This window comes from Hyperolius riggenbachi, chromosome 5, assembly GCF_040937935.1.
Source record: "Hyperolius riggenbachi isolate aHypRig1 chromosome 5, aHypRig1.pri, whole genome shotgun sequence".
NCBI classification, from domain to species: Eukaryota; Metazoa; Chordata; class Amphibia; order Anura; family Hyperoliidae; genus Hyperolius; species Hyperolius riggenbachi.
This window is the reverse complement of record NC_090650.1, coordinates 328,596,530-328,612,913: the sequence shown is the minus strand read 5'-3', so window position 1 is coordinate 328,612,913 and position 16,384 is coordinate 328,596,530.

Here is a 16,384-nt window from a genome sequence, read left to right as displayed (position 1 = left end):
CTAGCAGTCTTTTGTAAGCACTACTGATTTGAATAGCTCTTGATAATGTAATGCTATGGGGGATTTTTAAAAATTCCCATCCTTCAAGTGGCATCACACACATAGGGTGCGATTCACAAAGCAGTGCTAAAACTGTTAGCACGCTTGTGAAAAGCCCCTCCTCACGCCTAAACTGAGTTTAGGCTTGTAAAAATGAACTCGCGCTCAAAGTCCCACACAGCGCGGTGCGTGCAAAACATCGCATCGCAGGGCGACTGAAACGGCGCACCCGATGCGTCTATAAGGTCGCATGGGGTGTGACTTTAACGTAGAAGTTTTGTGAATCACATCACGCGCAATGTGATTCACAAAACGGTGCTAGCCGACTTAGCACCCTGCTTATCACGCCCAAAAGGTGCTAAGTCGGTTAGCACGGCTTTGTGAATCAAGCCCATAGCATTACATTAGCAAGAGCTTTTCAAATCACAAGTGCTTACAAAAGGCTGGGAAAAGCATGGAGATAGATAGATAGATAGATAGATAGATAGATAGATAGATAGGAGGCTACCACCAGAATACTAACAGAAACAATGCACCTTCCTTCAGCAAACAAAAATATGCATTTTCAACTTTGCAAATCAAACAAATATCCAGCCTTTCTTCAGCAAGCGAAAACATTAAGGTCTTTGCATACAATCTTGTACTCAGTCCAACTACTGACACACCTAAGGGCTTTTCCCTTGAGCGAGAGAGTTACCTTCCCCTGCAATACTGGGAAATCCAACCAGAAGCCTTGCACACAGTCTGGCAGCATGTCTCCATAGCTCAGCAGCAACACACCTGAATTACTTCCTCTTCCTTCCCAGAGCTCAGTGAAATGGATAGCCACGCCTGCAGGTGAGGTTAACCTCTGATTAGCCAGTGGTCTGATTGGCTAGAGCTGTCTGTAAGTCTTTGAGGTGGAATGGGAAGGGCTACCCATCTATCACCTAGTGTTGTGGTAAATTGCTTTACCTCTGACACTGGAGGTTTGGGTTCTAAACCTGAATGACAAATGAACTACACTATGTAACTATGTAACTGAGAAGGATATGGAGGCTGCTGTATTTATTTCCTTTTAAACAATATCAGTTGCCTGGCAGTCCCGCTGATCTGTTTGGTTGCAGTAGTGTCTGAATAACACAGGAAACAAGAATGCAGCTAATCTTGTCATCTGATCTGATCAACTGATCTGCTGCATGCTTGTTCAGGGTCTATGGCTAAAAGTATTAGAGGCAGAGGATCAGCAGGATGGTCATTCAACTGGTATTGCTTAAAAGGAAATAAATATGGCAGCTTCCAAATCCCTCCCACTTCAGTTGTCTTTTAAGCAAGTATGGGGGAAATATATGGCTCATGCAGGATCCAGCTTTGGAATCCTGTGCACTTGTTACTCACTCACTACAGCAGTACCAAAGAAAAAGATCACAAAAGCTGGCTATACATGCATCAAGTTTTCAGATCAATTTCTGGCATACTCAGCAACTTTTTTGAATATTCCAGTTATTGTTTGCTCTGACATACCTGATTGGTTGACTTGCCATTTAATGCAAATTATCAGTCAGAGTTCGGGATAGGGTAAGGCTTAAGGGCTTTGCCTCTGACATGGTCGACCTGGGTTCAAATCATGGCCTTGTCTTGTTCAAACAAGAATAAATATCTGTGTGATAAATAATAAATGGAAGCAGTGGGGGTACATAACTAATAGTGTTGTATCACAATGTTTAATTGATGGTCAATAGGTTTATACTGAAATCTTTTAAAATTGAGTTTGTTGTGTATGGTAGGATTCATTAACTATCCTATAGAAATCCTATTTAAATATCCTATTGGCATATCAGGCCATGGTCTACTTGTTAGATTTGGATAACTTCAAAGCTGTGAATTTTGAATGAGAAATATGTAAAATGTATATAATAGATTAAAATTGTACTAATTGCTTTATTTCTGTGTATAAAATTAAGTTGTACTGAAATATTAATTCTGCCGTATCTCTATATATAAAATACAAGTGTCCCTGAGTCCTGTCCCTGTGTCAATGCTTTTACGCTACTATGCATGTCCTTCACCGACACAGTCGTTGAGACAGGATGAAGGACTATGCAGGAGACGGCCGACCGTGTGAGCGGGCGGGCGCCCGGCAGTGGAGGAACTAGAGCTCGTTTTTAGGCCTCTTGCACACTGCATACATTTCCGATTCCGATTCCGCTTTTTAATCTGTTTTTACATCCGATTCCAATTCAGATTTTTAATCTTTACTGCATGCTGCGTTTTTTGATCCGTTTTTCTGTTGAATGTATTCAGGGAAAATCGGAAACGGAATCGGAAACGGAAACGGAATCGGAAACGGAAAACGGATTTGCAGTGTGCAGGGAGCCTTAAACGGCTAGTAACATAATAAAAACTTCAATAGGACTTGTAAGCATTACAATAAAATCCATGCAGGAGAAGAAAGAAAGGACATATACAGAGACTACAGACATTATAAAACATTTAATCTATTTTCAGTGATATAAACTTTGCTCTTTGAAAAGCGTTGCCAAGACCTTAGCACTCTTGAAAGAATGTAAGGTCTTTTACATGAGATCATTATTAAATTGCGTGGGTGCAGATTGGCAACAGGAAGAATGATTAACCAAACTTTAAAAACTGTAGCATAGACTCTTTGAGCCCGCTTGATCAATTGGAAACTGAAAGAATTTGAAGGAAACTGCTTTATGGTGATTTTAATCATGCTTAAATTTAGCTGTGTTGAAACAATGCGTACCGCAAAAAAATGTAGGAGGAGAGCTTTAGAACAAAGGTATAAATATCTGCTTTTGTTAAGAAATAGCACAGGTTACAGCTTCACAAAACTCAAAGAAAATACAAGATAAGGGCATCTGGTAGTCTTGCTGGATGTACTGGTTAAGGGCTCTTTCTCTGACACATGCAACCTGGGTTCAAATCTCAGCACTTCCTTTTCTGTAAGGTTGGCTAGACTCACTATTAGAGATGTCCCGAACGGTTCCAGGCGAACTTTGGTGGTTCGCGTTCGCCTACCAAACACGAACTTTCCCGGAAGTTCGATTCGCCCTATAATGCTCTATGAAGCAAAACTTTGACCCTCTACATCACAGTCAGCAGACACAGTATTGCCAAACACACTGCTCTCAATGCTGGAGGCCCGCCCTCCTCCAAGCAAGGTCCTTATACCAGGGGTGTTTCTAGCCACTTTGTCACTCCAGGCAAGAAAACCTGTGGCGCCCCCCCCCCCCCCCCTCCACACTCAAATCTTAGGGCCAGCCAGGGGAGAGTGGGGCATATAATATCAAGAGGGGGCACGCCACTCACTATGAGGCAGTGGCGTACCTAGGGTATTTGGCACCCGGTGCTGATTATCCACAGTCACCACCCCCCCCCCCCCCAATAATTGGGGCTTCGTTGCGCGAAAAATGTGTGTGGTCATAGACCAAAATGTGGGTGTGGTCACGGGTGGAGACAAGTTTACATGAACTTAGCAATGGTGGGACATTAGATTAGGACAGTGGTGGCGAAAAGTCACTTATCAATCGCAAAGTGCCAACAGCAATTTAAACTAAATACAAACATTTTAACTCATACATGAACATTATGGAAAATCCAAGTTGAAAATAAACTGTGAAGATAAACAATTTCATCCATCCTACTCCTGAAAAATGTATTTTTTTTAGAACCCCCCAGTTTTATTTTCTGTTTTAAAAAGCTAAAAAAAAGTAGGTTTAATGCTATTGTCTCATATGATGATGATTCTGCTTTTCCCATAGTCTCGCAGTTAGCAATCATGAGGCCCCCAACAAGACAAATTCAGCAATCTTGAGGCCCTCAACAAGTCATGAGGCCCCCAACAAGACAAATTCAGCAATCATGAGGCCACCAACAAGACAAATTCAGCAATCTTGAGGCCCCCAATAAATCATGAGGCCCCCAACAAGACAAATTCAGCAATCATGAGGCCCCGAGCAAGACAAATTCAGCAATCTTAAGGCCCCCAACAAATCATGAGGCCCCCAACAAGACAAATTCAGCAATCATGAGGCCACCAACAAGACAAATCCAGTAACCATGAGGCCCCCAACAAGACAAATTCAGCAGTCATGAGGCACATAAATAGACAGCATTTCACATAAATGGGCAGAATGCCCCCTTAATATGGTAGACACCTCTCACCTGGCTTCTGAATTCTCCTCTACTGGCTGCTGTGCCTGGCTGGCAATACTATTTTTGTCTGGATTGGGGATGATGTGTGGGCTAGAAGGCCTGCTGTGGCCTGACTGGCGGTGATGCTGTGGCTGGGCTGGCTGGCGGCGAAGCTGTGGCTGGGCTGGCTGGTTGAAGTAAATGCTGGCCTGACTGGTGGTGATGCTGTGGCCTTTTTGCCAGTGATTCTGGGCTGGTTGGCCTAGATAGTTTAGGTAGTGAGAGGTGCCCCCTAGTTTAGGTAGTGCCAGGAGCCCCCCAGTTTAGGTAGTGACAGGTACCCCCCAGTTTAGGTAGTGACAGGAGCCCCCAGTGTATGTAGTGACAGGTGCCCCCCAGTTTAGGTAGTGACAGGAGCCCCCAGTTTAGGTAGTGACAGGTGCCCCCCAGTTCAGGTAGTGACAGGAGCTCCCAGTTCAGTTAGTGACTGGCGACCCCCAGTGTGTGTAGTGACATGAACCCCCAGTTTAGATAGTGACAGGGACCCCCAGTTTAGATAGTGACAGGGACCCCCCGGTTAGATAGTGACAGCGACCCCCCGGTTAGATAGTGACAGCGACCCCCCGGTTAGATAGTGACAGCGACCCCCAGGTTAGATAGTGACAGCGACCCCCAGGTTAGAGACAGAGACCCCCAGGTTAGATAGTGACAGCGACCCCCAGATTAGATAGTGACAGCGACCCCCAGGTTAGATAATGACAGCGACCCCCAGGTTAGATAGTGACAGGGACCCCCCAGGTTAGATAGTGACAGGGACCCCCCAGGTTAGAGACAGCGACCCCCAGGTTAGATAGTGACAGGGACCCCCCCAGGTTAGATAGTGACAGGGACAACCCCAGGTTAGATAGTGACAGGGACCCCCAGGTTAGATAGAGACAGCGACCCCCAGGTTAGATAGTGACAGCGACCCCCAGGTTAGATAGTGACAGCGACCCCCAGGTTAGAGACAGCGACCCCCAGGTTAGATAGTGACAGCGACCCCCAGGTTAGATAGTGACAGCGACCCCCAGGTTAGATAGTGACAGCGACCCCCAGGTTAGAGACAGCAACCCCCAGGTTAGATAGTGACAGGGACCCCCCAGGTTAGATAGTGACAGGGACCCCCAGGTTAGATAGAGACAGCGACCCCCAGGTTAGATAGTGACAGGGACCCCCCCAGGTTAGATAGTGACAGGGACCCCCCCAGGTTAGATAGTGACAGGGACCCCCAGGTTAGATAGAGACAGCGACCCCCAGGTTAGATAGTGACAGCGACCCCCAGGTTAGATAGTGACAGCGACCCCCAGGTTAGAGACAGCGACCCCCAGGTTAGATAGTGACAGGGACCCCCCCAGGTTAGATAGTGACAGGGACCCCCCCAGGTTAGATAGTGACAGGGACCCCCAGGTTAGATAGAGACAGCGACCCCCAGGTTAGATAGTGACAGCGACCCCCAGGTTAGATAGTGACAGCGACCCCCAGGTTAGAGACAGCGACCCCCAGGTTAGATAGTGACAGCGACCCCCAGGTTAGAGACAGCAACCCCCAGGTTAGATAGTGACAGGGACCCCCCAGGTTAGATAGTGACAGCGACCCCCAGGTTAGATAGTGACAGCGACCCCCAGGTTAGAGACAGCAACCCCCAGGTTAGATAGTGACAGGGACCCCCCAGGTTAGATAGTGACAGGGACCCCCAGGTTAGATAGAGACAGTGACCCCCCAGGTTAGAGACAGCGACCCCCAGGTTAGATAGTGACAGGGACCCCCCCAGGTTAGATAGTGACAGGGACCCCCCCAGGTTAGATAGTGACAGGGACCCCCCCAGGTTAGATAGCGACAGGGACCCCCCCAGGTTAGATAGTGACAGGGACCCCCCCAGGTTAGATAGTGACAGGGACCCCCCCAGGTTAGATAGCGACAGGTGCCCCTCGGAATCAGGGCTAGCCAGGAATCCGGATGCATATAAAAAAATCATCATGAGCAGCAGATCTGCAGATCTTGGCACTCACTGTGAGGTGTGTTGCCTCTGATAGTTTGTGCGCACACTGCGCAGTCAGGTGTAGCCAGCCGGTGGTAGCACTGGTGACTGGTCCCTGCGTCGCAACATGTGTGACAGGCGGGGGGCGGAGTTAGGGGCGGCGCCGACGTGTAAACGAACTAGCGTGCTGAGGCCGCACGCTAGTCTGCACAGAGAGGGAGAGGGGGCGGGGAGAGGGGGCGGACCAGTAGGCGGCGGCACCGCACATATGAACTAATGTGCGTGCTGCTTGCTCAGAGACTCAGGAGAGGAAGGGGGCGGACCAGTAGGCGGCGCCGGGCACAGGCTGAGCTGCCTGTCACAGCCGGCGCCGACCTGGCTGGCTGAAAGAAGAAAAAAAAAATTAAACAAACGCACAGAGCGGCGACTTGGCGAGAAGGCGCCCACTTAGACCCACGGCGCCATAGGCAAAAATTTATAGTTGCCTAGTGACTCAGACGCCCCTGCCTTATACCATTTGACTCACTTGTCTGCCTACACTAATTAGTTAAGGGACAGCTGCTACACACTCTGGTAGGGAGTGTGAGAGATCGCGAAAAAGCCGTCGCGTGTGCTACTGAGGAGGCGGCTGATTCCGCGTCCAGCGCGGCGGTTTGCACACGGAAGCGTGTGTCTAGTGGCAGGGCGGAATGTGGAAAAGCCGCCGCATGCAACAAAAGTCAGGCAGCTGGCGGTCCAGTGCGGTGGTTTGCACATGGCAGCGTGTGTCTGGTGTGGCTGGGTCTGTTAGTGCACATAGACTTAGGAATACACGCGGGCGCGCTGAGAGGCAGAATTCTTATACTAGGCAGGGAGAGTCAGCTGACCACTCTGATCAGCTGACTCCTGAGCAGGATACTATTGGTTGAGCAATTAGGGGTGGTGCTGGAGAGCACTACTCCATATATAGTTTCTGCTGGCCAGTTGCTAGTTGTCTGCTGTTGCGATCACTACGTGGAAGCACTCAGACCTCAGTCAGATCCTACAGTGTGTTTGAACCAGGTGGACCTGGGAATTCACACTTAGCCAGATTACTTGAACTGTTATTCTGTTTATGCTCAGACTAGTTCCAGGGTGTAGAGACCAAGGACCTCACACCCAGCTTAGGGAACTGTATTACCATCTGTGTTATTCTTCAGACTAGTTCCAGGGTGCTGAGACCACGGACCTCGCACCCAGACTAGGCATTGTTTGATATCTGTTATGACTTATTGCTTTTCTGACTACTCCTCTGTCTTCTGATTCGGTACCTCGCATATCTGATATTCTGTTGCCAGACCCTGCTTTGCCTTGTACTTATCTGTCAGTGTGTTGCCGACCTGGCGAGCCAGACCTCGAGAGCTATCTCTCCTATTAAGATATAGTCTCCAGACCAGATAGTGACATCCACCTTCAGGTGTCACTCACTCTCTGGCCTTCCCTATCTTCAGCCTGACTCCACCCCTTGAGGAGTCTCAGGCTGCTGGAAGGTTCCTGTGCTCTCAGAGCAGTGTCTCTTTACTGTCTATTATCACCTGCTCAGCAGGTGCATTACTCAAAGTACTACTGTTGCACCAAACACTCACATACCAAAAGGTTTCCAGAGGTTAGCAATATATCTGTATTATCGGTGATTCTGCAGATCATCAATAATCAGGTGTATATCTGCATTCTTGGTGATACTGCAGATCACCAATAATCAGATTCTCTCTGCGTGCTGACACCAATCGTTACAGAAGGGCAGACCAAACCCAAATGGACGCACTCCGCAGCCGTCTCGATGTACTCACCACTACGGTGGAAAATTACACCCGAGTACTGGACAGTCACCAGACTCAATTCAACGTTTTGTCTGGGACTGTACAAGTTTATCAGACGGCCGTGGATACCGTGCGATCTCCTCCTAGCACAGACATACGTATGCCTGTACCTGAAAGGTTTTCTGGTCACAGATCTGACTTCCGGAATTTTAGAAACAGAGTGTTATCATACTTTGAGTTAAGACCTAATTCCTCAGGAACCATGGCACAGAGAGTAACCTTCATTAAGACTCTATTGTCAGGGGATTCCCAGACTTGGGCGTATAGTCTTCCCACGGGGGATAAGGCCCTGACCTCGGTAGAGGAATTTTTTAAAGCTATGGCTATAATTTACGATGACCCGGACATTGCCTCGACCGCTGAGCGGAAGCTCAAGTTGCTGCGGCAGGGTAAAGGTCCGGTAGAGAACTATGCTGCGGAGTTTAGAAAGTGGACAGTGTCAGCTCGATGGGACTCATTTGCTCTTTTAGACTGTTTCTTATCAGGGTTGTCAGACGCAGTTTCTGATCTAATGTTGGGCCATCCTGAGCCCAAATCCATCGATGAAGCCATTTCATCGGCCATCAGAATTGATCGTCGTTTATGATACCAAAGACAGACCCGGGGTAGGAACAATGTGAGGTACTTGTCCTACGCAGCGTCTCCTTCTGCTCCATCTCCACCTGATTCACCCCCACCGGAACCAATGCAGAGTGGTCGGTCGAGATTGTCTCAGGTGGAACGGAGACGCAGGGAAACAGAGCAGCTCTGTCTTTACTGTGCAGAGGGGGTCATAAGGTACAGAATTGTCCCAAGAAGTCGGGAAACGCTGCCGCCTAGGTGTAGTCGGAGGTAATACCCTAGGCGCGCAGTCATTACCTCTCAATGACAAACGTTTTCTTCTCCCTTGCACTATATCCTGGCAAGATAAGACAGAGACTACTGAGGCCTTCATAGATTCTGGCTCAGCAGCTAATTTTATGGATTATGAATTTGCCAAGAGATTGGGGATTCCGATCTTCCCACTAAAACAACAGATTCGGGTCACTGCGGTGGATGATTCTCCTCTGCAAAGTAATCACTCTCTTTCTTAGACCCCAGACTTGGGGGTCACAATAGGGGTGTTGCATAAAGAAAGTTTATCATTTTTTGTGTTACGAATGGCAACCTCCACGATCATTCTTGGCATGCCATGGTTACAAATTCAGTCGCCTCAGATCAATTGGGCTACGGGTCAGCTAACAAGCTGGTCTGCCCATTGCTATCATCATTGTCTTGCGAAAGTAACCTTTGGTAAAACCAAGATTCACATGGAGGGATTGCCAGATCAATATTCAGAATTTGCAGACGTGTTCTGTCCCAAGTCAGCAGATAAACTTCCTCCACACCATCCCTTTGATTGCCCCATTGATCTCAGGTCTGGTTGTATGCCCCCTAGAGGTCATCTCTATAACTTATCTGGGCCAGAGAAATTGGCCATGCAGGAATACATCTGAGAAAACTTAGCTAAAGGTTTTATTCGCCCTTCTCGATCTCCGGCCGGGGCAGGATTCTTTTTTGTGAAAAAGAAAGATGGAGGCCTCCAGCCTTGCATTGATTATCAGGGCTTTAATAAAATTACAGTAAAGAATTGCTATCCTTTGCCATTAGTAGACGATTTGTTTACTCAAGTCACCGATGCTAAGATTTTTTCAAAACTGGATTTAAGGGGTGCTTACAACCTTGTGCGAATTAGGGACGGTGATGAATGGAAGACGGCCTTTAACACACCCGACGGGCATTACGAGTACCTGGTGATGCCCTTCAGGTTGTGTAGTGCCCCGGCCGTCTTTCAAGAGCTGATTAACAAGGTCTTTAGAGAGGTGTTGGGCAAATTCGTCCTGGTATACTTAGACGACATACTAATTTTCTCGTCCAACCTCTCAGAGCACAGAGATCATGTTAAGTTTGTGTTACGGAAGTTGAGACAAAACATGCTGTACGCCAAGCTGGAGAAATGCATTTTCGAGGTAACCTCTGTTGCCTTTCTGGGGTACATAATTTCAACCTCTGGCCTCTCCATGGACCCTGGAAAAGTTTCAGCTGTTTTAGAGTGGCCTCAACCTGTGGGACTGAAGGCTCTCCAGAGGTTCCTGGGGTTCGCTAACTACTATAGAAGGTTCATAAAGGGGTACTCAACGGTGATCTCACCTCTCACCAGTCTCACAAAGAAAGGGGCAGATACTCACCACTGGTCCCCTGAGGCCCATGCTGCTTTCTCCACTCTCAAGAAATTGTTCTGTACTGCACCCATTTTGAGACATGTCGACACCACCTTCCCCTTTATCGTAGAGGTAGATGCCTTGGAGGTAGGGGTAGGGGCTGTGCTGTCTCAGCGTTCTGGGTTGCAGGGAAAGTTACACCCCTGTGCCTATTTTTCACGTAGGTTTTTTGCCCGCAGGGAAAAACTACGATATAGGCAATATGGAACTTCTAGTCATTAAGTTGGCCTTTGAGGAATGGCGACATTGGCTAGAGGGTGCAGAACATACCATTACTGTCTATACTGACCACAAAAATTTGGAGTACATTGAGGGCGCTAAGAGACTTAGCCCCCGACAGGCTCGGTGGTCATTGTTCTTCTCGAGATTCCGATTTGTAATCACGTATACCCCGGGTAGTAAGAACATCAAAGCTGATGCTTTGTCCAGATGTTTTGAGCCCGAGACAGCAAAGCCCTCAGACCCAGAAACCATTCTGCCGCAAAAAGTGTTTCTGGCCGCCACTGAGACCTGGAGGGACTGGACAAAAACATTGAGTCCGTTCCAACAGGATGTACCTGAGGGAAAGCCTGAAGGGGTCATGTTTGTACCACTGCCTTTTCATCTACAAATACTGCAGTTGTTTCATTCCCACAAGAATGCTGGGCATCCTGGGGCCACCAGAACTCAGGACCTAATAGCAAGATGTGCCTGGTGGCCATCATTGGCAACTGACTGCAAAGAGTATGTAAGAGAATGTGCAGTGTGTGCCAGAAGCAAACCCTCCCGTCAGGCACCTGTTGGGACATTGCAATCATTACCAGTCCCGAGTGAACCATGGACACATCTGTCCATGGATTTTGTGGGCGAACTCCCCAGGTCTGAGGGCATGACGGTCATTTGGGTGGTAGTCGATCGTTTCAGCAAGATGGCCCATTTTGTCCCCCTGAAAGGACTCCCCTCGGCCCAGGAATTGGCTGATCTCTTCATCCAACATATTTTCCGGCTGCATGGTACTCCGGAAAATATAGTGTCAGATCGGGGAGTCCAATTTGTTTCAAAATTTTGGAGGGCATTCTGCCATCAGTTAGACATGGAGTTATCTTTTTCATCAGGCTACCACCCACAGACCAATGGCCAGACCGAGAGAACCAATCAGTCTCTGGAACAGTTTCTGAGATGTTATGTGGCAGATGTTCAAACTGACTGGGTCAAATTCCTGCCATTTGCAGAATTTGCACACAACAACTTGAAGAGCTCCTCCTCAGGTTTTTCTCCATTCCAGGTGGTAACAGGAAGGTCACCTAAGTTCACCCCATTACCAGTGGCTGCCGCTCCGTTTCCAGCCCTGAAAGATTGGCAGAGGTCCTTGAAGCAGACTTGGGGAATGGTAGAAAGAAATCTGAGGAGGGTTTTCCAGAGTCAGAAGAAACAAGCTGATAAAAGACGTTCCATAGAATGGGAATTCTTTCCAGGCGACTTAGTCTGGGTGTCTACACGACATTTGGCTCTGAGGCAACTGTCTCCCAAGTTAGGTCCCAGATTTGTGGGTCTGTTTCCTGTGAGCAGGAAAATCAATGATGTCACTTATGCCATTGATCTCCCCACCAGCATGCGAGGTGTGAGATTGTTCCATGTGTCCTTGCACGTGGATTCCGCTCCCCCCCCCTGGGTTGATTGATGACCAACCTGAATATGAAAGTGAGAAGATTCTAGACTCCCGGCTTGTGCAGAATTCCGTGCAGTATTTCGTGCATTGGAAGGGGTATGGCATTGAGGAGAGAACTTGGGTGCCAGAATGTCGCATGCACGCAGAGGAGTTGACAAAGGAGTTTCATGACTTACATCCTGAGAAGCCGGGCAGGAGATGTCCAGAGTCCACTCCTTGGGGGGGGTACTGTGAGAGATGCGGGAAAAGCCGCCGCGTGTGCTACTGAGGAGGCGGCTGATTCTGCGTCCAGCGCGGCGGTTTGCACACGGAAGCGTGTGTCTAGTGGCAGGGCAGAACGCAGAAAAGCCGTCGCATGCAACAACAGTCAGGCGGCTGGTTCCGCGACCAGCGCGGCGGTTTGCACGTGGCAGCGTGTGTCTGGTGTGGCTGGGTCTGTTAGTGCACACAGGCTTAGCAATACACGCGCGCGCGCTGAGAGGCAGAATTCTTATACTAGGCAGGGAGAGTCAGCTGACCACGCCGATCAGCTGACTCCTGAGCAGGATACTATTGGTTGAGCAATTAGGGGTGGTGCTGGAGAGCACTACTCCATATATAGTTTCTGCTGGCCAGTTGCTAGTTGTCTGCCGTTGCGATCACTACGTGGAAGCACTCAGACCTCAGTCAGATCCTACAGTGTGTTTGAACCAGGTGGACCTGGGAATTCACACTTAGCCAGATTACTTGAACTGTTATTCTGTTTATGCTCAGACTAGTTCCAGGGTGTAGAGACCATGGACCTCACACCCAGATTAGGGAACTGTATTATCATTTGTGTTATACTCCAGACTAGTTCCAGGGTGTAGAGACCAAGGACCTCACACCCAGCTTAGGGAACTGTATTACCATCTGTGTTATTCTTCAGACTAGTTCCAGGGTGCTGAGACCACGGAACTCGTACCCAGACTAGGGAACTTTATTACCATCTGTGTTATTCATCAGACTAGTTCCAGGGTGCTGAGACCACGGACCTCGCACCCAGACTAGGCATTGTTTGATATCTTTTATGACTAGAGTTGGGCCGAACCTCCGATTTTAGGTTCGCGAACCTGGTTCGCGAACTTCCGCGGAAGGTTCGGTTCGCGTTAAAGTTCGCGAACCGCAATAGACTTCAATGGGGATGCGAACTTTGAAAAAAAAACAATTATGCTGGCCACAAAAGTGATGGAAAAGATGTTTCAAGGGGTCTAACACCTGGAGGGGGGCATGGCGGAGTGGGATACATGCCAAAAGTCCCGGGGAAAAATCTGGATTTGACGCAAAGCAGCGTTTTAAGGGCAGAAATCACATTGAATGCTAAATGACAGGCCTAAAGTGCTTTCAAACATCTTGCATGTGTATACATCAATCAGGTAGTGTAATTAAGGTACTGCTTCACACTGACACACCAAACTCACCGTGTAACGCACCGCAAACAGCTGTTTGTGTAGTGACGGCCGTGCTGGACTGGTGCGCATCATGGCGAGAGTGCAGGTTTTGGTGGCTTTACAGCCCATATGGTCACCTGGCTGATGTAGCTGAATGATAGAACAGTGACTGTCCAGCTGATCAAATTTGGTCTGACCACAATGAGGCAACGACCTTATTATCGTGGGTGTGCCCCCCGAGACACTCATCTAGGCGCCGGTCATTGCTTCATTGTGATACGCAAGCCCCTTCACCACGGCAAGGTAATGATCACGAAGGGGAATGGGCGCATGTACATGCCTTTTCTTTTGTTGTTGCAGCTGCCCGCAGTGCAGCCAGAATAATTAGGCAGTCATGTACACGCACCAGAAAAATTATTACAGCGGCCGCTGCTAGCAGCGGCCTAAAAAATTCAGCAATCCCGGACCCTGTTGGTGGTGGCGGAGAAGGTAGTCAAGCGGCCTGCAGGCAGACATGCTGTGTGGAGGGACTGGGAGCGACTTAGTCTTCTTGGGGCAGGCCAGGCAGCCAGTCACACGGCGTGCAGGCAAAGATGCTGTGTGTGCGGGGACTGACTTAGTCTTGGGGCGGGCAGCAGCCCTCCGGGATCCATGCCTCATTCATTTTGATAAAGGTGAGGTACTTAACACTTTTGTGACTTAGGCGACTTCTCTTCTCTGTGACAATGCCTCCAGCTGCGCTGAAGGTCCTTTCTGACAGGACGCTTGCGGCAGGGCAGGAGAGAAGTTGGATGGCAAATTGGGACAGCTCTGGCCACAGGTCAAGCCTGCGCACCCAGTAGTTCAAGGGTTCCTCATCGCTGTTCACAGCAGTGTCTACATCCACACTTAAGGCCAGGTAGTCAGCTACCTGCCGTTCCAGGCGTTGGTGGAGGGTGGATCCGGAAGGGCTACGGCGAGGCGTTGGACTAAAGAACGTCCGCATGTCCGACATCACCATGAGATCGCTGGAGCGTCCTGTCTTTGACTGCGTGGACACGGGAGGAGGATTAGTGGCAGTGGTACCTTGCTGGCGTTGTGCCGTCACATCACCCTTAAAGGCATTGTAAAGCATAGTTGACAGCTGGTTCTGCATGTGCTGCATCCTTTCCACCTTCCGGTGAGTTGGTAACAGGTCCGCCACTTTGTGCCTGTACCGAGGGTCTAGTAGTGTGGCCACCCAGTACAGGTCATTCCCCTTGAGGTTTTTTATACGGGGGTCCCTCAACAGGCAGGACAGCATAAAAGACGACATCTGCACAAAGTCGGATCCAGTACCCTCCATCTCCTCTTGCTCTTCCTCAGTGACGTCAGGTAAGTCAACCTCCTCCCCCCAGCCGCGAACAATACCACGGGAAGGTTGAGCAGCACAAGCCCCTTGCGATGCCTGCTGAGGTTGTTCTCCTGCCGCTGTCCCCTCCTCCTCCTCCTCCTCCCCCAAAGAAACACCTTGCTCATCATCCTCTGAGTCTGACTCGTCTTCTGCACACGACTTCTCTTCTTCCTCCTCCTCCCCCCTCTGTGCTGCCGCAGGTGTTGAGGAAACAGCTGGGTCTGATGAAAATTGGTCCCATGCCTGTTCCTGCCGTAACGATTCCTGGTCACGCTCATTCACAGCTTCATCCACCACTCTACGCACAGCACGCTCCAAGAAGTAAGCGTAGGGAATTAAGTCGCTAATGGTGCCCTCACTGCGGCTCACCAGGTTGGTCACCTCCTCAAATGGCCGCATGAGCCTGCATGCATTTTCCATCAGTGTCCAGTTGTCGGGCCAGAACATCCCCATCTTCCCAGACTGTTTCATTCTACTGTAGTTGTAGAGGTAGTGGGTCACGGCTTTCTTCTGTTCTAGCAGGCGGGAGAACATGAGCAGGGTCGAGTTCCAGCGAGTCAGGCTATCGCAAATGAGGCGTCTCACCGGCATGTTGTTTTTGCGCTGAATTTCCGCAAAGCGTGCCATGGCTGTGTAAGACCGCCTCAAATGCCCACAGAACTTCCTGGCCTGCTTCAGGACATTCGCTAAGCCAGGGTACTTTGCCACAAATCTTTGAACCACTAGATTCATGACATGTGCCATGCAGGGTATGTGTGTCAGCTTCCCCATATGCAAAGCGGCAAGCAGATTGCTGCCGTTGTCGCACACCACGTTGCCTATCTCCAGGTGGTGCGGGGTCAGCCACTCATCCACCTGTTTCTTAAGAGCAGCCAGGAAAGCTGCTCCAGTGTGACTCTCCGCTTTGAGACAAGACATGTCTAAGATGGCGTGACACCGTCTTACCTGGCATGCAGCATAGGCCCTGCGGAGCTGGGGCTGTGTAGCTGGAGAGGAGAACTGCCACTCAGCCAAGGAGGAGGAGGACAGCGAAGAGCATGTAGCAGGAGGAGAGGAGGTGGCAGGAGGCCTGCCTGCAAGCCGTGGAGGTGTCACAATTTGGTCCGCTGCGCCCTGCTTGCCATCGTTCACCACCAGGTTCACCCAATGGGCTGTGTAGGTAATGTAGCGGCCCTGCCCGTGCTTGGCAGACCAGGCATCCGTGGTCAGGTGTACCCTTGACCCAACGCTCTTCGCAAGAGATGACACCACTTGCCTCTCAACTTCACGGTGCAGTTGGGGTATGGCCTTTCTCGAAAAATAAGTGTGGCCTGGCATCTTCCACTGCGGTGTTCCGATGGCCACAAATTTACGGAAGGCCTCAGAGTCCACCAGCCGGTATGGTAACAGCTGCCGAGCTAACAGTTCCGCCACGCCAGCTGTCAGACGCCGGGAAAGGGGGTGACTGGCCGAAATTGGCTTCTTCCGCTCAAACATTTCCTTCACGGACACCTGACTGCTGCTGTGGGCAGAGGAGCAGGAACCGCTCAAGGGCAGAGGCGGAGTGGAGGAGGGTGCCTGTGAAGGTGGAAGGGAGAAAGCGGCACAAGCAGATAATGCACCTGATGGAGGAGGAAGAGGAGAAGGAGGGTGGCTTTGCTTTTGTGTGCTGCTGCTGCTTTTGCTCAGGTGGCCATCCCATTGC